The sequence below is a fragment of the Alligator mississippiensis genome, chromosome 4 (assembly GCF_030867095.1).
Source record: "Alligator mississippiensis isolate rAllMis1 chromosome 4, rAllMis1, whole genome shotgun sequence".
Taxonomy (NCBI): Eukaryota; Metazoa; Chordata; order Crocodylia; family Alligatoridae; genus Alligator; species Alligator mississippiensis.
The window spans coordinates 157,584,880-157,607,058 of record NC_081827.1 but is presented as its reverse complement, the minus strand read 5'-3'; the positions used below and the strand labels follow the sequence as shown (position 1 = coordinate 157,607,058).

Sequence of the window (22,179 nt, the reverse complement as noted above, 5' to 3'; positions counted from 1 at the left end):
GAACTTTACTTTGATGTTAAAACACAACAAAAATAACATCTTCAGACCCTTTCTGCTCTGTTACCATTCCTTTACACTGACATGGGAGCACATAGGTAGGATGGTTCCCATTATTGCTGTACCTTGTAAATGAACCAATCACATTCCTTTGTTTCATCTGCAAAGCTCCATCAGTGTTATATAACATTTTAGAAACATGAAGATATCTAAGAATATAGTATAGGAGATCCCTAATAAGCAGTACAGTATATATGGAAGCATGCTGTTACTATTCTTAACATCTTTAGTTCTCATACCTTGCTTTTGATTTCATGTCAGAGTTACAAGTGAGCGGCTTCTGTAAAAAGTAATACCAGACGATTCAGACATTAGGGGCACAATAGAAATATCCTTCTTCTTCTCAGAAAATTCTACCGAGCATATAAAGTGTAGACTACACAATACTGTTATATTAAGACTAATGTTTTGTGCCTGAAACTACATGCTCACTATAAAAGAAATGGGTGGGGATTGAGCAAGTACAACAAAAGAACAAAACAGAACTGATTGCACTGATGAAAAAAAATGCATTACAATTCCAGAAGAACTGACAAAAAATATCCATGCCTAACCCTGAAATAAATAAATTATGCCCTGTGAAATACAGTATTTGAACTGCCTGGCTAGACACTACATTTCTCACCCAAGGAAAAAAAGGGATTTTCACTGCAAAACCTTGTAATAATTACATATATAGAACAGTTGCAAACACATACAGTCTCAAAGAATCAAGCAAATGCAGTATTGGCACCGTATATTTTCTTCACATATTTAATTCTTGTATTTGTTGCATCGTACAGGCATAGCATATTATCCTTTATCTTAAGACAAGGGACAACCTAATTATAAAAATTATACACCACATATACTAATATGTCCTCTGTATTAACTTCATATGACAATGCACTATTGCTTAAAATCTTTCCCTGTAGACTTTTTTTCCTACAATATTAACACATTTCAGCCCAGCCTCTCAAGAGCACACCCAGCTGTGGCCAGTGATCTAGTGCTTTCTTCACACTCTCAGTTCAATAGCATCTCCTGTCCAAAGCTTGTGAATCAGCAATATGCTAGCACAGGTACCACAGACACCAATGCTAAATAAAAATCTAAGTTTATTAAAATAAAACAAAACAAAACAGATTAATCTTACCAGAAATATGACAGTGATAAAGTAAGAATAGTTCCCTCAATGATATAATATATTGCAACTATACTTTTTATTGATGTTTTGTTTTTAACATTATTTGGATTAACTATCTACTTTATACAAACTAAAAACTAAGATTTGAGTGCATAAGTGCAAAAGACAGTTTATTAAAACCTTCACATTTCTGTGTCCTTGGTTTCTTTGACTCTTGTCCTAATTCCTCTTCCTCACTGTGTGCAATGTCTCAGATTTTTATATATATTTTCCTTTTAAAAATCAAAGCCCTTTTATTTATAATAAGAACTAAACTGTGTTCTCCTGTCATCAATAAAAGATGAAGTGTCAACTCACGTTCATTCCCCTGATTTTCTATGTCTCAGCTGAGAATTTTCTACTAATGTTCGGTAGTATTATAAAATAAACAAAGAAAAACAAGAAAAATAAAGGCGGCAAAGAAATGGGGAAATAGATATAGAGATTATGAGGGAGAGAGATTTGCAGTATCTGTTATACATTAAAAAAAAGGAAATGCACATCTTTTATTACCTTACGATATAAAAAAAATTAAGACAGCTCTCTTTGTAGTATTAAAATGAAAATCAATGTTTTTACAAAACAGGCTATACATTTCTTAACACAACACACAGAAACATGCACACACGTGTCTGATTATTTCTTTAAATCCTCTACATGCAGTCCATGTAAATCCATGTAATATTAAATATCCCTATCCAACCGCCCATAACTGCATTTTGAAACAGACAGAAAAGCACAACACATCCTAAATTCTACCCAATCCCTTAATCTTTCTGCATAATTTCCTCTTTCATTCAGGGATACAAACCCACCTCTGGATCATGTTGAAGGTTATTCTTTTCTAACCCACAACACACTGCACCATTTTGTCTCCTGGACAGTAGAGAAACAAGCAGAATAGCAGTGAAGGAGTGTACTGGAGTCAGCAGTCAGCGCCAGCCTCATACTGCAGTCTGTACACTGAACGCAATGAAACCCACAGGTGCCTACGTAAAAGCACTCCAGCTGCAGACAGCAACTTAATGTTTCCTCAGCAGCAGGTCTGTGCTCTACTTTCACTTTTCATTAACCCATTGCAAACTCAGAATACTGCACAGCATTCTCCTCTTAAAATATTCAAGACAGCTATCATTTCAAACAGTTTAATGTAAATTGCATTTGAGGGTTGGCCTCAGAATTCAAAAAGTGTGGTTCAAAAGAGTAAACATTACCATGCACAATAATTTCAGTGCATATTAGCATTATTTCTGTGCACTTTACTTCACCCTTACCTTAATTGCTAAATCAAATATATCATTTTTATACTTTCTTAGGAAAAATAAATACATACACATCACACATCAGAAATGCAGTATAAGTAAAACTCTGTATCAGGGACTAAATACTGTATTTGGTACTAGTGCATGTTCTAAGGTCTCCCATGGAGTAAGCCATCTGCCTAGAGGTGAACCCACCACTGTTTGCAATATGGAAACATTCTAATTAGTGAGAAAAAATATAAATGTGGCATTAGACAACAGCATATTTTAGACAAATTAAACTCCACCCATTTACCATACACATTCTTCTTTTGCAAAGAAAGGTCATTTGAAATACACAAGGACAATTAATTGTGTTCTGCACTTTTCAAGAAGATTACAGTAGAAACATAACCTGAAAATCATTAAGAATAAATATTGTCAGTTGAGTGACTGCCTGACTAAATGACTCACAGTCCTTTGAAAAGAATTTTGTGACTAACCTCTCTCATACACAATGAAGTTACACCAGCTAGTTGTTACATTTCAACAATTAAGTCCAAACAGAAAAAATAAATGAGGCAGAATTTATAATTTTACTAAGGAATATTCAAATTAGGCTACAACAGGGCTAACGCAATTCATCTTGCATGCAATTGGCATGACACTGCAGCCAAAAAGATGAAAAGTCTGACACCTGCTGGACCTACATATAATGGTACACATATTCTACAGACCTGCCCCCCCAAATTAAAAGTAATTTGGCAGAATAATGTAAAATCTGGATAAGGCAGTAATATTATTTATTATCATTTATAGTACTGAAAATTAAACTGCTAGCTGTCACATGCCTCAAAAAAATGGATACGATCTCCATCCCAAATAGCTTACAATTAAAATTGCAGACAAATCAGAATGAGAAAAAGCAGAGGGGGGAGCAAAACAGTGCACAAAGAACATGTTCATCATCTTTCCTCTTAGGTACTTGTGATTATTTATGCACAGTACAATTCAACACCCAAAACAATTAAATAATGTGACAAGGTAAAAATAAATCAGTGTCCTGCCAATAACTTATAAATTAGTACTCCATCTCCCGGAATTCTGTAACACTTCAAGCACCTACCAGGAATGCAGACCTATTGTACCTGGCAAAACCCCATAACTAGACACAAGAAAAGAAGGAAGAGGGCCATCCTGTGTGTTACTCCAGTGGTACTGCAACTTCTAGCCCCACAGGCCAGATGACTGGTGTAAGATTGGTCTGCAGGCAGGATCCAGTGTGAGGTCAATGCATAGGGTTGGTCTGTGGGTGCAATCCATGATGCCAGCTTGGCCCCATGTGCTAGATCTTGGTACACAGGAACCTGCACCAGATATTCAGCCTGTACACCCAGAGTTGAGCACCACTGGGATAGACCAACGGAAATTGTTTTTTAATGTGGTTTAAAAGGCCTGGAACCTGCAGCAATTAATGGTCACGCCACTGCCCTGTACCCTTCCTACCTACCAAAACTCCAGACATATGGGGTGTCCCATGGGCTAGATAACCAAAGCCAGGGTATGTATGCACCTTTATAGACTATAATGACAGCCAGAGGATGGGCACCACTGTGTCAATCCAACATTTTACTTGTTAAATCACTACCACAGGAAGCAGTCGATCAGATTCTACCTCCCCTTCACACAGAAAAGATTTGAACCTCTATCACTTAGGCTTCCAGGTACAAGTTTCTGTTCATCAGGCCACAGGTTAGGCATTATATAAGTACCCTCTCCAGCAGTCCTTCTGGGCAACCAAGAAAGGGAAATACATGGGGCTAGGAGGAAAAAAACAAACTAGAGGGTGTGTGTTACTGAGATGGATGCTACTCTAGAAGGGAGGATCTCAGTTTTAGCTTGGATCACTGTTCACAGGGGGTAGAAAATTCCCCATTGCTCTTTATCCATTTTATCCAATGACTGTTAAATGCGAGGTGCACTAATTCACCTCCAAAGGAACCACTAGAGATGCTTGACATGTGCCCTGGTAGTTAGAGTTCTATGCTAAGAAGTCAAAGATATTAAAGTCCAAAACCATCTGGATAAAGTAGGTCTAGAACCTGGGTCTTCAGGCTAACCTCTTAGCTACTGGATAACACACAAGAGGGCCCTCCTGGGCTTTGCAAGGTTACAGTTTTGGAACTTACACCCAGGTATGCAGGTTTGGAGATGCATATCTGCCCAGCCAAAGCATAGCTCTGCACATGCTCTACATGTACCTGCGCTCAGCAACCAGATAGACATTTATGCATCCACACTGCATTGTGGGTAGAATTGCAAACTATAGTTCAGCGCCAAAAATGTTGGGAAACCAACATTTGGGCATGGAAAGTGAAACAAAATTCTTTCCATTGATTTTTCTGCTAAAACTACCAAAATATAGTATAAGGAGAAATAGCCAATAATAATATATATTTTACGAAGTGGAGAGAATGACAATAAAGTAAAATGTAGTAAGCTACTGTCTGCCAGAATTCGACAGGCTCAAATAAAGAGAGAAGATTGATTCTTTTTTAATAGGATATTTGGAGAGTAGAAGATTCACTAAATACACTCCAAAATGAAAGCTGGGCCAACTGTAAATGCAGAAACAAAATCATATCACTACCAATTCTCAAAACCAACAAAAAATACAAAATGAAAAGCAAAACAATTTACTCAAATACTGACAGAGGTCCAATTTATGGAACTGTGCCTAGATCTACAAGGTCTGAACCTGGCAATCAAATGGGAGAATTACCAAATATATATTATTCATATTTAGTTATTAATTTATTTTTTACTATTTATAAAATATTTTACTCCACTAGTAGGCATCAACCCTGTGTATTGGACACCATTGTGACATATGAAACTGACAATCATATGTAATTAGCTACTATAATGTACAGATTGCTCACAATTACTCCAATATAACTAGCAAACTAACAGTAAGTAAATTGATTGATTCCCAGTTTTTGAATGCAGTAGTTGCCAAATCAGAATACTGGCAGGTCAAGTAAGGCAAAGAAAACTCATTGCTGGCCACATTTTACACCACATGACTGCACATACCTACCCTTTGGTATTCATTCACACAAATAAAAAAGTAAAGAAAGAAAGTAGGCAAATTTTTACCAGTCTTCAAGGGCTTATACAGCACTGTTGGAGATGACAGCTTGGTATTTCAAGCTACAATATGAGACATGATGCCAACCTACAATCTATGCTCCTGGAATCTTAAAGGATTCAAAAGTTAATCTCACAAGTGCATGGAGGCAGACAGACACTCAATGTCACTTACATGCTTCATTTTTAGAACAATTCTTTTACACTTTAATTTTTTACACTGATTTGAGACATTTACACCAGCGTTGGGGTTTATGTAATCTGTGTAGCCCTTTTTTGATCCAGTGCAAAGGCTGATTACATGACAGTAAATGTGTTGTGTATCCAAGTCCTTAGGCTTGTTTAATCCATAGAAATGTAGACAGGAATGCTTAGCTACAATTATGTCACCAGCACACGTGTGGTAGAGATACTATAGTAAAATACCATTTTGGAAACAAAACCCATGCTGCAGCATCCAAAGCTGTGGTGAAAATGTTACAATGCTTACATATAAACCAATAAAAAGTATAATACTTGCTGGTAAATTAAAAAGTCTATGTCTGGTGAGGGATGAAAACATGGCAGAGTCATTTGACGCAGAAATTCCAGTTTAACTGTCGATAAGGAAGAGTAGGACTAATGGTTACATCAGAGAGCCTCAGCTACCCAAATTGCTGGAAACGATCATTGCTGGTTAGCAAAATACAAACAGAAAACACTGCATTTGGTACATGACAGAGAAAATGGGTATTCCATATTTATGCTTTAACTTTTACAGATGATCTGATAATAATATGAAACGCTTGTGATAATATAATCAAGGCCTGAAATAAAAGAGTATTAATTTGAATAATTGGCTCTTAGCACTGACTTTCAAATCGTGAGTGAGCAATGGTTGTTGCACTCTCCTCCACAGTAGAACACTGGATAACTGTCTGGAAGGCTTCTCTCTTTCCCACCCTTGCACACCATAATGCCAATACGTAAAGCATTGTACTAATGTATAAAACAACACTTTTTAAAATTATTTAATTTATATCCACGGCCAAATTAGCCATAACTAATTCCAAATCCAAGTGTCCAGAACCATAAATGGCCCTACTGCTGGCAACCATCCTCCACCCACACCTGGTGCTTCAGATATTTCCAAAACCTTTGGTGGGCATCCTACTTGCAGGCCCAAGCCTGGAGGCTTGGGGTTCGGATGCCCCTGAGTTTTGCTTGCCATTAGCCATAAGCCCTTGGAGCAAGCAAGGGAGGAGACTTCCATTTCCATAAACTGGGCTTAAAGCCGCTGCACCTCGGCAGCTACTGAACCACGCCAGAAGAGCAGCTCTCCCGTGATGTGGTTCAGGAAAACTGCCTTCTTGGACGCAGATACATGGCATTTCCCCTGCCAAATTAAGAAGCCACTACACTTGTCTTGAGCCTTCAAGAGGCAACACATAAGACTACAAAGAAATCGTAACAGGCTAGGGCAGGCATGTCAAAGGTATGACTTGTGGGGCTCCTGGAGAGGATGGAAATTCAAGGGAAGGGCAAGCAGGGGTGGAGGCCACCACTGAATTCTGGTGTCTGGAGTCCTGCTGGGGCATGTGTCAGTGACAGAGGGGCAAGCAGCAAATGTGTTAATCCCTGCAGCTCAGGAATCCACAGCGGTTAACACTTGTCATTCATCCCACCATTGAAGATAGGTGTGTGGCCAGCAAGGCTCCCTGCAGTCCATATCCATCCCACAAGGAGCCCAATGATTTGCATCTTACCTAGGCTGGGGCAAGGGAGCATGACACACCTGAGTTATGGTATTATTCCTCCAACAAAGCAGCAGCATTGGATTAGAAGAACTGCCCCTATACTTCTTCCTCTTTGTAGTTCCTGACATACTAGACATGCTGGGAACGGGCTGTGAGGGAGAATGCTCACAAGACTGTTCCCTGAGCTACTCTAACTTATGCCAGGGAAGTGTTTTGGCCCCAGCAACAGCCTAAGCTACAGGCAAAAAAATACATTTGACTCTAGACTGCCTCTTGTCTTCAGTACTGCTCAGGACAGACTGTACCCTATTTTATTTTTTAGTTAACGGAGAAACCCAAAAGTGTTCAAATTACCAAAAGCATAAATGTAACTTTGCCCAAAACAGAATACTTGAGGAAATATTATATGCTGTTGATCCCCAGTACAATTAACTCCAATAGTCTATACATAGAAATTCTTATCTCATGACAGCTGAAGTCAGTAGTGCAGTGGTGCTCAACCTTTTCTCTCCCGTGGGCTAGAAGGGCAGTGCCTAGTCTGACCACAGACTAGATGATGGCTGTCCAGCCATGTGGAGGGAAAGAGGGGACAATCCAGCCTAAACCCAGCCCCACAAGGGGGGGAAGGATGCTTCACCTGGCCCCACAGGGGAAAAGTAGCCTTGGCCCAGTCCCACCCATTATAAAGAGGGCTGAAACTGAACATACAAAACAAATATTATGAAATTAACATTTTAAGGTGTTTTGATCTTAAATAGTAACTTCCTAAATATTAGGTGAGAGGATGTTTTAAGTACACACTAATTGTAAAAGTTGATACATTTACTTTTTTCTTCTATAAATATGTTGTTGGAATTTACCAGGAAGTGCTACTTACCATTGTTTTTACAAGTTCTACTTAGACATACAGTAAGTTAGATTTGAAAAATACTCTGCCAGTAGTGATAAAGTTTTTCTTTTTGTGAACTGAGCAGCTCATAGTAAAATTTCTTCAGTGCTAAAGTTGCTATAACAGAAATAATTTTTAGTTATAGAACTACTGCTTACAGCATATACCAACACAATCAAACCAAAATTGTACATGGTGTCAAAAAATTACAGTTCACAACATCCTTGAAACATTCAGTAGCTGCACAGAAATATGTAAGGGGGTAGGAGGCACCAACCAATCCCTTCTGACTCTCTGGTATTTACAGTTATCTAAACATAGCTCCTCTCAAAACATACCAGCTTATTAATAAAACATACAGAATAATGTGAATAAAGTGGGAGTGGTGGAAGCTAGGAGGACTGGGCAATGAATAAAGCCTTCTAAAAATACAAGCATTCAGTACACATTCCAACCATATGAAAAATAGATTGTATCCGAGTCAGTTGTTTCTAATCTTTAACAGGTCTTTCTGAGAAAGGAATAGAGGGCATGACAAGGCATATCAGGCCAAAGGATGTGAAACATACACAATGTACCTTACATTCTGTTGACCTGAGTGCCACTGTTTTGATTATGTACAACCTGCTTCTTGGGGTCCAGCCTCAAGAAGTTATTAAAACTGATGAATTTGAAGGGTTGCAATGAAAGATGATGACATGTCCTTACAAGTTGCTTCCTTTCATTTGCGAATATTAAATTTACTGTGGCTTTGTGATATGCCTTTTATCTAAATTAATTTTGTAAAATCATCTGGGACGCTACATAATTTAAACCTGGAAAAACCTAAACCTCTCAAAAGCCACCAATCCCTGACTTCAGTTAAAAAAAAGGCATCACCAAGCTTACAAATGAGGGGACCAGCATACTCTGAAACATCAGCTTATGATAAAAGCAGTGTAGGTGCACAGTGTAGGAGCTCAAACAGTCCTCCATCCATCAACACTACTTAATGCTCATTAAAATAACCTGATTACCATATTTATCTGAATCCAAAACGACTTTGAATGTAAAATAACTCTTCAGTAATTAAAGTATATACATGAAACATTATAAATGTATTTCTAATGTTCCATGTATAGAATCAAATTAGCAGAAGGTTGTCTTAAATCCTCCCCCTCCTCCCCGCTGTAGCAAAGAGAGCAGCAGTGAGGGGTGATGGCCAGGATGGCCACCACTTGCTTTACTGCCATCTCTATCCCCATACCTGTGCCTGACACCTTGCCTGTCCTCCCTGCCACTTGCTCCCCAGTGCCTGCCCTCCTCCTGCCTGCTTCCCACTTTGTGCCCTCCTGTGCCTGTAACTACCCTCTGCTGTCTGCACACCGTCTCCCTTCCTCCCTCATGCAGCCTACCCCTGGCCCATGCCCCCCATGCCTGTGCTTGCTCCCTACCTCTTGTCCCCCTGTGCTGCCCACCCCCTACCCACACTTATCTTCTACTGCAGCTCTGCCCTTGCTCCAGGGCAAATCAGCAGCAGTGGTGGTCCCAGCCAGCCAGGGAAAAGCAGCTGCAGCTCCCAGCTACGCCAGATGGGGGCAGCAAAGACCAAAGCTACAACAGAATTTAAGGGTGGAGGAGATAGCAGGGGGTGGGGCTGGCTGCATCGTCTCCCCAAACAAGCCACATGTGTAAGTCTCCCCCATTTCCTAGCCCCAACCTCAACTGATGGTCTCCCTGTGCTCCCTCTGAATGTGAGCCCCCTTCCCTACCAAATAAGCCATCCTGTACCAGGGCAGGTCGCAGCTCAGCTCCGGCCTCGTTCCCAAGCCTGGGGCCAAAGCCAGAGCCGAGCCACCACCTGACTTGGGCTGGTACCAAATCCAAGCTGAGGCTCCCCCGCAACCCTTGCCAATGTTTGGGAGAAAAAACCCTTGTTTGGGATTAGAATAAATACAATAAATGACCTAATGAAGAATGTCTTGCATGCGAAAGCTTGTCTATATCCCAGTAATAATGCATTTGGGCCAATAAAAAATATCACCCTAAGAATCATTACCTCTTGCAATAAAATAAGCACCTGAAGCAACATTTTTATCTAAAAATCCCTTGCAGTAGATCTAGACTCCACTAAAGAGACAAAGGTGATAAAATTGTCAAGTCTTAAGCAAATGTATTGATTTAATATAATTGTAATTTTTTAGGATAATATAAGGTGAGTGAGGAGGGATCTAAGAAATATTTGTTGAATCCATATCAAAATTGTCTATTACAGGACTCCAAAGTTAAAAGTAAAAGAAAGGATTAAAGGAAATGCTGGAAAGGAGCCAGGAAGAAGGAAATGGGGGCAGGAGCACAGGGAGAGATAAGAAAGGAGCGGGGAGAAATGGAGGGAGTTTGGTGACAGGGTAATAAAGCCAGTAGCCTCTAAAGGACACCCCCTCTCAGATACTGGAACAAAAACCAAAATCCCCAATCTTAACATTCCTCTGCAGTACAGCAACTCACTTTCAGTGTCTCTTATCCCTGCTAGCAGCTGGTCCATACAAAAGACTAATATCAGCCTACTACTGCTAGTTAGTTCAGTGGAAAATGTTAACTATGATACTGGTAGCTGAAACCTTTTGTATTATTTCAGATGCGCGCGCGCGCACACACACACACACACACACACACACTCAACGTTAAAGATAATAACAGTCAAATAGCAACTCATTGGCTTTCTTTCACAAGTCAGTATAAACATATAAATAAACACACACACACACACACACACACACTGATACTCTTAATATATAAATTAACAGACAGCAACAATGAATTAAAATGCAAAATAAAATTGTCGGGTACACCTTTATGAGATAAATATATTTCTCCAAGAATTCTGTAGATTATTTTTTTATTTTTATCCCTTTCTAAAAGGAGAACAGAAAATCACCCTCTCCTGTAACTCAGATAGCCAGTAAAGCCTCAATGTGGCCACATATGATTTTCTCTCCCCACCTCCACCCCCAAACCTCCCCAAAGGGATTCTTTAGAATGATGTTACAATCCAAACTAATTGTTTTGAGTAAGCTATAACCACAGAATCCACTTATGCAAAGACTTATTTCACTCCCAAACCTTCCGGGAACACATATAGTCCATTAAAAGATTTAGGGGGAAAAGCAACTAACCCCAAGAAATACATGATGGTCTCAGTCATCTGCTGGAATGCGGAATGGATTACAAGGGAATTCTGCAGAAATGCCTGTTGCATCAAGTATTTAAAATTCCTTTCAGCTATGCTCGGTTGTATCTAGGACTTCTCTCTTCATCTCAGCGTCAGGAAACATATCCCTCCTGTGAGTACCAGCTCACCAGACAAATCACTAAAAGCCAAGGGAAGGAGGGCAACAGTACAGACTGAAATATGTGCATTAGGCCTGTGCGAAGCAGCAGGTATTTGCTTCGGATTCGGCTGATTTGGAGGGACAGCGATTCGATTCGGTGATTTGAATCACTGTCCTGATTCAATTCGGCCAATTCGGATCCAGAAATTTGGCTATAGGTTAAGCAGGCAGCAGTCCTTGACCACACTGGACACAGCGGCCTTCAGCTGATAAGTCTATTGTGGTGGGCGGAGGGGGGAGGAATGGGGTATGGGGGGGAACAGATTATCGCCCCCACAGCGAGACAGGGATTGGGGCTGGGACAAGCTGCCCAGCCAGGGTAGGAGGGGTACAGGACTTGGGGTGGGGGACCCCTGCCACTGCATGCCGCCACGTGCCACCAGTCCAGGAGTTGCTGTTCTGGTGGCTCCTGCCACCGGTCTGGGAGGGCATGGGAGTGGGCACATGCTTCCGGATTTGCGCGGGGTGGGCTGCACCAGGGTGTGCTCCAGACAGGCAGTGGAAGATGCTGGAAGCAGTGGCTCTGTCCTGCTGCTGCTTGCCCAGCCAGGGGAAGGGGGGAGTGGCGATGTAAGTGCAGCTCACTCCAGGCGGAAGATGCTGTGAGTGGGGGCTATGCCCTCTCGCCGCTTGCCCAGCTGGGGCAGGGAGGCATGGAACGGTGCTACTGCACTGCCTCAGACAAGTGGCATGCAGCAGCAGAAGCCGCTCCAGCCTCCCTGCATCTCCTGGACAAGCCACAGCTTTGCCCTGGCTGGGCAAGCAGCGACAGCACATGGGGGTGGGTGCGTGCACCCGGATCAGGGCAGGCCAGTGGCAGGGGCTATGGGGAATTTTAGGGTGGCTGCAGCCCCCCCATAGTCCCCGCTCCACTGCACTTGGCAGGGCAGGTGGAGCCAGGACTGCACTCTGGGTTGTGGCTGGGGCTAGCCGCACAGAGCACAGCCCTGGCTCCACCCGCCCCACAGAGTGCAGCTTGGTGGCAGGCAGCTGGGGCTAGCCGCCCAGAGCTTAGCCCAGCCCAGCCCGCCCCACACAGATCCGGGGGCACACGCCTACTCCAATATCCTCCCAGACCAGTGGCAAGAGCTGCCAGAGGAGCCACCAGAAGAGCAGATCCCAGACTGGCGGTGCGCAGTGGCAGAAGCCCCCCCTCTCCAAGTCCCACACTCCCCCGCCCCAGCTGGGCAGTTTGTCCCACCCCCAGTCCCAATCCCTCCCTTGCTGTGGGGGCATTGATCTCCCCCCCCCCATGCACCTTCCCTCCCCCCTCCGCCCACCACAACAGACTTACCAACTGGAGGCAGCTGTGTCCAGCATGGTCGAGGACTACTGCCTGTTTAGTCTATGGCCAAATCTCCGAATCTCTCCAAATCAGTTTGGAAGCTTCTGAATCTATTCGGACCTTTTAATGGGTCTCTCAAATATTCAGCCACCAAACTGAGCCAAATCTCCTCTGAATCGAATTGGCTACTGAAGACTTGCACAGCCCTAATGGATATGTTTAATCACACCAAATAAATTTATGGAGACAGAGGAAGAAACCTGAGTGTAAACCTCAGGAAAGCACTCTGAAGTCAGTCCTGGGGGAAGAGGTTAAAGCCTAACATTAAGATGTAGCAGGCAGGAAGAACATACTGATCCACTGCAGTACTTTAGAAGCAATGGAAAAAGGGTGTCAGGATACCAATTGAGGAACTTTACCTCATGGAAGTGCAGTGTACTCTAGGTAAGTAGAGAGTTTTAGGGCTGAAAAAAGACTGCATTTACCAGGAGCATGGGCTTACCCAAACTTAAGTAATGTTTATTAAAGTACACATTGGCATGGTATTACCAGCCCCCAAACTGATCATCAAAGCTTCAATTAGCAGCCCTGAAATGAAGAGAAGCCTTGAAAATGAGGAAAGCCATTTGTAACAAAGTTTCAAAGCAGTTAATAGTGGTGCAAAAAGTGTTTGTTAAATAAAAATTGCTGTTCATGAGGTGGTACTTGTACTCAAAGAGTAATCATCAATGGCTCAATGTTTCATTGGGAGGAGGTATCAAGTGGAGTTCATCAGGGACCTGTCCTGGGTCTAGTACTATTTAATATCTTCATTAATGATTCAGAGCAGGGGTGCCAAGCATACAGCCTGTGGGCAGGATCTGGCTCACTGGACTACCAGCAGGACACTGGAAATTAGGGGTAAGAGGCAGCAGTGATGACAAAGACAGCAGACATGCAGTGATGGCAGAAGAGGTAGCAGAGCATTTGGCAGTAGCAGTGGAGGCAGCAGAGCATGCAGCAGAAACAGCATTCAGCCATGGCAGCATCTGCCGCAGAAATAGCTCCAGCCCCCACTGTGTCCATTCTGCTGGAGCCAGAGCTGGAACTGCAGCCACAACACAGGGCACATGACAGCGCAGCGGTTGGCAATTATTTCAGGCGGAAGTCCGCTTACTGAGTTTTGGCAAGCCATTGAGGGCCACATGACAGGCAGCCAGGGGAAGATAAATATTAATTTTCTAAATTATTTAGGGGCCCTGCGGGCCGGACAGAATGGCCTGGTGGGTTGCATCCATCCTGCGGGCTGCGTTTTGCCCACCCCTATGATACCAGTAGCTCCTGCTGTGGCTGGAGCCACAGCCATATGCTCTCCTGCCACTACCATCACCAGATGTTCCACTGCTGCCACCACTACCATTGCCACCTTGTGCTACTTTGCTGTTGCCATTCTGCGCTCTGCTGCCTCAGCCACCACCAAATGCTCCACTGCCAATGCTTCTTTGTGCCCCAGGCTGGATCTAGCCTCAAAGGATACCAACCTGGGACACAGGGTGAGTTTGACACCCCTGATTTGGAGGATGAGATCGTGTGTATGGTTAGCAAATTTGCAGGTAACACTAAGATGGGTACAGTTACAGATACTTTGGAAGATACGATCAGGATTCAGAATGACCTTGATAAACTGGAAAAGCATGAGATCCTTCACTGAAGTTGGAATAATCACATTCCCAAATAGAACAGTTGACTAGGCAGCAGTACTGCAGAAAAGGACCTTGGGTTATAGCAAACAATAATCTGAATGAGGAGCCAACAGCAGACAATTAGGATTAGGATTGCTGTTAAAAAACAAACAAACCAACAAAAAACCCCAAAAGAACAAAAAGCCAATAGCATACTGGGCTATATTAATAGGAGTATCACTTGCAAATCAAAGGAAGCAATTTTTTCACTCTTTGGCATTTGTGAAACATCACCTGGAATAACGCATTCAGTTCTGGACCTTGCATGCTAAGAAAATGGGGACAAATTAGAAAGAGGTCAGTCAGCAGAGAATGACAAAAACAATCATTGGTCTAAGAAACATGATTCATGAGAAATGATTGGAAGAACTGGGATTATTTAGAATGGAGAAAAGAAAATCGAGGGGAGATTTGATAACAGTCTTCAAATACCTGGGCTAGGGACAGACATTAAAGAGCCTGAGCCTGAATTGATTCAACCTTTGCAGGCTAGTCTAACCTGGCTAGGCTAAATCAGTTTTTTAACCGAACAGAAATGCCTGCAGTGGCTCAGGCTACAAGCCAGGGGGCGCTGAAAGCGGGGGGGTGGGGAAGTGTATCATGGTCAGGCCCCAGCAGGATGTCCTGATTAGCCTAGCAGGGAATCGATAACAGTGTTTATCACCCCTAACTCAGTGCTTATCACCCCATTAAGAAAACAGGGATATTACCAGCTTCCTGTTGATTCAGCATGACTATAGCCAGCATGTGGTCTGCTAGCTAATACACAGACACCTCTCAGCAAGGCAGAGGGGAGGGGGGAATTCCTGCTTAGCAGGGAGTAGGGAGGAGAGGAGCAGGCCACAGTCTTGCTGGAGCTGCAGCCAGGGAGCAGAGGGGAGGGGCCAGCCCTGCTGTGGAGCAGAGAGCCCTTCCCAGCCCAGAGAGCATGCCAGGATGCTGGGGGAGTCTGATTTATCTTAAACCAGCAAGGGGTCTGGGACATTGTATAAACTGGTTTGAGCCAAATCAACTAGGTCTAATACTACATTCAACCATGTTTATCTCAAAGAGATTTCAGCCATTTTCAACCTGTGCACTGAACATCTGTTCTGTTACAGGTTTAAACCACTTTCTGATCACTTAAACCAGTTTGTGTGTAATGTCTGTCCCTAGCCCTGAAGGGTAGAAATGCAAAGAATACAGATGAACTATTCTCTGTTGCTGCTGACTACAGGACAAGAAGCAATGGAAATCTAGGTCAAAGGTTTCCAGCAAGGGAAATTTAGGCTATAAATAAGAACCTTCACTATGAAGATGGTTAAGCATTTAAAGAGATTACCTAGAGAGGTTGTGAAATGTCCATGGAATGGATTAGTTGGGAATGTTCCTGCCTTGAGCAGGAGACCGGACTAGATGATCACCTAAAGTCTCTTCAAACATCTCCTCCAGCCCTAGTTTTTCTTATCATTCTATGTTTGTGATTGCTGTGCTAGATGGATCAGGTTGCTTCACAGTGAAAATCTCAGGAGAACCACAAGGGAGTTCAACTGTGTAAAAATTTCAGCTTCAGGTCCATATTCCTACCTACCACAATACTGGTATTCTTGCCACACAAGCACTGTGCAGACCTAACTCTCATTAGTACACAGGTTAGGAAAACTAAACTTGAGGGCATGATTATATGCCCCGGGCTTATAACAACCTCCAGAAGGACATGAGCCTGCAAAGGTTTAATGAGTCCATCCTTGAACTAGAACAGTACCATCCAAATTCCCTGACAGTTGTCACTGGGATGGATTAGGAATAGCAAATCTTGTATCTGTGCAGGAGGTTGGATTAGATGGCCCTTAAGGTGTTGTCTCTGTAAGTGATATATTTAGAGATTTTAAATTTAAATGTGAAAATATATTTATTTAAACATATACTTACATGTACATTATCTAACCTAGAGATTCAGACAGTTCAGTAGACAATTTTAGCCCCAAATTATGTTTATCAACTACATCTGAATTACAAATTTTAACACAAGGAACAAAGAAGCAGCAACAAAAAGCAAAACTAACCATTTTTTGCATTGCTATCCACTTTAAATAACACTTCACAATTTCAATTCCTGCCAAATTTTTATCCATTTTTCTACATATACTAAATGATTGCTTAACACGTAATGTTAAAGTGATGTGGAACAATCAGGTCTAAACAAAGTTTAACAGTGGTTTTCAACCTTTTTTAGATTTTATGCACCCTTCACTGGACCTTAGGCACCCTTCCATAAGTTCTCCGAATTGAGTGGCACCAATTTCGAAAAACAAGTTATATATTACAGTGCTTACCCCACTTGCAGAGGGGCTGGTCAGTTTGGATGGTGGATCCTTCAGCCAGGGGCAAGCCTGAGCCTGCATCTATCTACTTAGTTTATCAGCTTATCTCCTCATACCTCACAGCAACCTTCTAAGGATCTGGTGGCACCCTGGTTGAGAATCATTGATGTAACATCTTCAGTACAGTTCATCACAGATAGTATTCAACTATCACTTAAGTATATTTTCAATACATTCATACAAGGTATTTTGATCATTTCATTGTCCTAAAATCTATTCAATTCTGTCAAACCACAGGAATGAGTATTTTTCAAAATGCTAAAACGTTGAGTGAGTAAACCAAATTTACATGATGAGGCTAGCAGTACAGTTATAACTTTACTCAAGGTGTCAGTTTAGTCATTTTTTGCTTCATAGCCCCTGCATAAGTAGTGCTAATACCGTGTTTACTCATTAACTCTTCCCTCCAAAATCAGAGCTCCAGACCTGGGGCATGTGTCTTGAGCAGGGAAACTGATTCTTGTTCCCTGCAATATAAGTGGGGACAGATAAAAGCAAGCAGACACTGTAACTCGAGTGCTTCCCACACTATTCCTCAGCATGACCCCATTTCTTGAGCATGACCTCTCACTCCCAACCCACAGCCCCACACCCCTGCGACCCCATTTGGGGTCTTGACCCACAGTTTGGGAACTGCTGATGTCCTCTAGTGGCTGCCAAGATGGTTGCAGCATCTGTCTGGCTGCAACAACCAGAAAGAGCGGGGGCCTGTGTTAACACTCACAGCAACTAAAGCTGAGCACTGTAGTTTATGCCTGAATCAGCAACTGAATTGGCTCAGAGTAGGTGTGCTCCGGCATGTAGTTTGCAGCATGTCAATAAGTGGTGTGGAAGCAATACTTTATTTACAGGAACTTATTATATGAAGAACTATTTACAGTAAACACCTTGAGAGGATCTAGGACCTAACCTTGTTGATGTCCTCCCACACCAGGTTCCTGCTCTCTCACCCAGACTGCATCCTGGGATGCCACACTTCATGGACACACTATGTTTCCAGGATGACTTATTCTAGTTACTATGTTTGATGGAGTAAATTGCTTTCCCAAGATTTGCTTTTTTTCCCAAGCTTTGTCAACACAGTAGTATACTGGCACAGAACCTTTTGGCCCTGCAGGCCAGATTCACAGATTGCAGAGTCGGAAGGGACTGCAAAGGATCATCGTGTCCGACCCCCTGCCCTTGGCAGGAAAGAGGACCGAGGTCAGATGACCCCAGCCAAGTGACTGTCAAGCCTCCTCCTGAAGACCTCCAAGTTAAGCCCATTCCAGATTGTGGCCACCCTTATTGTAAAAAAATTTCTTCCTAATGTCTAACCTAAATCTACTCTCTACTAGTTTGCACCCATTATTGCTAGTTACTCCCTGGGGTGCTCTGGTAAATAGCACATCTCCAATTCCCTGTTGTCCTCCCTTGATAAACTTATAGGCGGCTACAAGGTCTCCCCTCAGCTGTCTCTTGTGAAGGCTGAAGAGATCCACATCTCTCAACCTCTCCTCGTAGGGTCTTTCACAGAGGCCACTAATCATGCGAGTGGCCCTCCTCTGGACCCTCTCCAGATTCTCTGTGTCCGTCTTGAAGTGCGGTGCCCAAAACCGGACACAGTACTCCAGCTGCAGCCTGACCAATGCCACATAGAGGGGGAACATCACCTCCCTTGATCTGTTGGTCGTGCATCTGCTAATACCCAACAAGGTGCGACTGGCTTTGTTGATGGCCTCGTTGCACTGCCGGCTCACGTTCATCTTGGAGTCAACTACGACTCCAAGATCTCTTTCAGCCTCTGAGCTGCTGAGGAGGTCATCCCCTAACCTGTAGGTATGCTGGGGATTCCTCCTTCCTAGGTGAAGTACCTTACATTTATCTTTGTTGAATTGCATCCTATTTCGTTCTGCCCATTGATCCAACCTGTCCAGGTCAGCCTGTATCTGTTCCCTGCCCTCCGGCGTGTTAACTTTGCCCCATAACTTAGTATCATCTGCGAACTTGGAAAGGATGCTCTCCACACCCTTGTCCAAATCGCTGATGAAGATATTAAATAACACCGGTCCAAGAACCAAACCCTGCGGGACCCCACTGCCCACCTCCTTCCAGGCCAAGAACGACCCGTCCACCACCACTCTCTGGGTGAGGTCCCTAAGCCAGTTGGTCACCCACCTGACTGTGTAGTCATCCACTCCACAGGCTGCTAGCTTCCCTATGAGAATAGGGAGATGAGTGGTGGGAGACCAATCCACAGGCTGGATCAGGTCCTGGATGCTTGGATCAGGGTCTGGAGTCCCACACGGCCCCTGCCCTGCACTCCAGAATCAGGCCACACATCACCTGCTCTGCCGTCAGGACCCCAGGGCCCACCCCACCCTAACCCAGGATGGGGCCACATGTCATCTGGCCCACCCATGGATCGCGCCCCAGGGCACCTGCTCTCCCTACTTCATGTCGGGATAAAACTCCATGCCATCCTGCATGCCCACAGTCTGTAGGGAGGCCCATGGGCCAGACTACACAGCACCAAAGACTGGATCTGGCCTGTGGGCCAGGGGCTGAGCACCCTGCAGTAGTACATCTCCATGTTTCATCAGTCAATAAGTCTTCAGTAACAGACATCCCTATATTTCATCTAAATTAACCTCGGTTTAAGGCTACTACAAAAATATGTCCAATATAAATACAGTGATTACTTAGTCCAAATGTAACAATGTTAGGCCACAGAGTATCTTTTTAAAAGATATCCAGTTATTTCCCCCCCAGCTCCTGTGCACTGTGCTTTTTTCACAGAATTAAAGATGCACAGGACTAAATTTTAATGTGATTTGTTTTCATCCTTTTTTCCTATTAAGTAGTCTATATGTTTGAATTATGAGAAGCCTTTCCAAAAACAGCAGTACTAATCATAACAAAAGAATGAAATAGCTTTGGTATACAAAGCCATTAAAATCATTTAATAAAGTGCAACAAGCAAAAACTGTACGTGCTTGTACCTTGCAAATGATTTTTACATTTTTAACTGCTGTAACACTGTAGACTGATTATTCTATACTAAATTTCTAGTATATAATGCCTGTTTTCTAATTAAAATGTTAAGAACCATTCAACAATAAACCAAATGAACTTTATCCCACAAACAGTTGTCTGCCCTCCTCATAATTATCCCCATTCACCTAAAACCTTAACTAAATAAATGAACTCTTTATCATGCTTTGAAAGTAGACAAACTGGTTATGACAGTTTTGGTAGGGAAAGTTCCAAATGAAAGTACCTTGCTAAGGCCTTACATGCAAAACTGAATCCATTCAACCACTTCAGTTTCCCTTCACACTGGAAAGAATAACCAGTAGATGATACTACACAAGGAATAAATGTTAATAGACCAAGAACTCCTCCCCCCTTTTACCTTCCTGCTCAAAGGCCCTTCCCACCCTGCAAGTGCCACTGCCCCACTGTCCTGGGGACAAGGAAGGCTTCAGAGCCACTCCAGATGGGCTGCGAGGGGGCTTGGATCAGCCAGGAGAGCAGTGGCAGCAGGACAGTAGGTTCTCCCTTTCTTCCTGGTCCCAATGGGTGTTCCCTATATCTGCTCCTACACTGGTGGGGAACATTGAGAGGGATCAGGCAGTGAGAAGGAATCCACCTCCGCACTGCTGCTGTCCTGAGCTGAGTCCAACCCCCATGCAGCCTGGCTGGAGTGGGAAAGGAGCTCTTGCCCCAGGACACCAGGGACAGTGGCAGCAACAGGCAGGGGAGTAGGAAATGAGGTGGGAGGGGACATGCATCTGAGCACAGAGGGAAGGGAGGGGGAAATTCTTACTGTTTTCAGGGTCTTAAAAACATCCCCAGCTATTTTTCCTGCCATGTGGTCAGGCAGAGGGGAATGTGGTAGCTGTGCCACTGCCCCCAGTACATCCACTCTCATGTGCCTGGACAAAGAAAGATAACAAGACATGAGACTGCCCTTCTGAAACTGCCTAAAATAATATAATAGATCAAAGGGATACTGACCTTATTCACCCTATAGGACACTTGTAGGCATGATGAAAATTGGCTGTTTTTACGGATTAATTGCATCATCATGGTGTACACATGTGGCAGTTTCTTATGATTTAAAAGAGTTTGCTGTGTTGCAAACTAAACCATATTCATATGTAATTTAGTTTGCAATGTAGCTATTTGTAATGTTCCAGCCTTTGACAACTTGCCCCCAGCCCACCCCCACCACAAGAGAGGCGGACTGAAGGGAGGAGTGCCGAGGGGCCTGATCCTTTTTTTTTTTTTTTTAAAAATGGAGTGTGTCCTTGAGTCTTATGGCCGATGGGCAAGCTGCCAGTGGGCTGAGCAGCCCCTGAGCTACAGAGGGCCCTCCTGGGACCACCCAGGAGGGTGGCTAGTGGGCAGGTGCTGCCCCAGCTCAGCTCAGGGAACAGCTGGATGGGGCTGGGTGCTGCCTGTGAGCTGGGGTAGCATCCACCTGCTAGCCACCCACCTGGGTGGCCCTGGAGGGTGCTTTCACCCTCGAAGGGAAGGTCTGGGGCCCCCTGCAGTGCAGGACTTGCCAGCAGCTCTCCCCACTGGCTGCGGGAGAGGCAGGCAGGTTGTATGAGGGGAGCAGGGCAGAGGATCAGACCCCTCACTGCTTTTTATTTTTTCTCCTCAGCCGAGCCTGCCCACGCAAGCTACCACCGGGCTGTGCAGCCCCTGAGCTGAAGGGGGGCCTGGTTCTTCCCTCCATGGCAGTAGCGACCCCCAGAGACACCCAGATGGGGTGCTATCTGTGCTGGTGCCCCAGCTTACAGGCAGCATCTGCTGGATCCAACTCTTTCCCATGCCTGTGCAGGAAGCAGCCTGGCAGGCTCCTAGTACATGGGCTCGGGAAGAGTTGGATCTGGTGGGTGCTCCCTGTGAGCTGGAAAAGCACCTGTGCAGCTAGCACCCCACCCAGGCAGCCCTGGGGGGTGCCACTGCCATCATAGAAGTAAGGACCAGGCCCCGCTGCAGCTCAGAGGCTGCACAGCCCAGTGGAAACTCATATGGACAGGCTCCACTAAGAAAAAAAAAAAAAAAGCAGCAAGGGGCCTGATCCTTCCCCCGCCCCCTGTGGAGCCTGCCGCCTTTTCCTGTGGCTGGGGGGAAAAGCTGTCAAGGGCCCTGGACCTTCTCTCTATGGCGGCAGCATCCCACCCAGGCAGCCCCGGGAGGCAATGCTG

At 43.9% G+C, this 22,179-nt stretch overlaps 1 protein-coding gene across 11 annotated transcripts in view; it reads right to left on the bottom strand.

The window, feature by feature from the left end:
• Positions 1 to 22,179, bottom strand: part of TANC2 (tetratricopeptide repeat, ankyrin repeat and coiled-coil containing 2) — an 806,911-nt gene that overhangs the window by 534,357 nt on the left and 250,375 nt on the right. Inside the window, exon 1 of one of the 11 annotated variants that reach the window (XM_059726846.1) lies at positions 2,038 to 2,193. The exons of 9 other annotated variants lie outside the window; for them this stretch is intronic. The gene's annotated coding sequence lies outside the window, so the exon portion shown is untranslated. Of the gene's footprint in view, positions 1 to 296; positions 342 to 2,037; positions 2,194 to 22,179 lie in introns of those variants that run through there. One more of the 11 variants, XM_059726847.1, reaches the window with a different exon arrangement.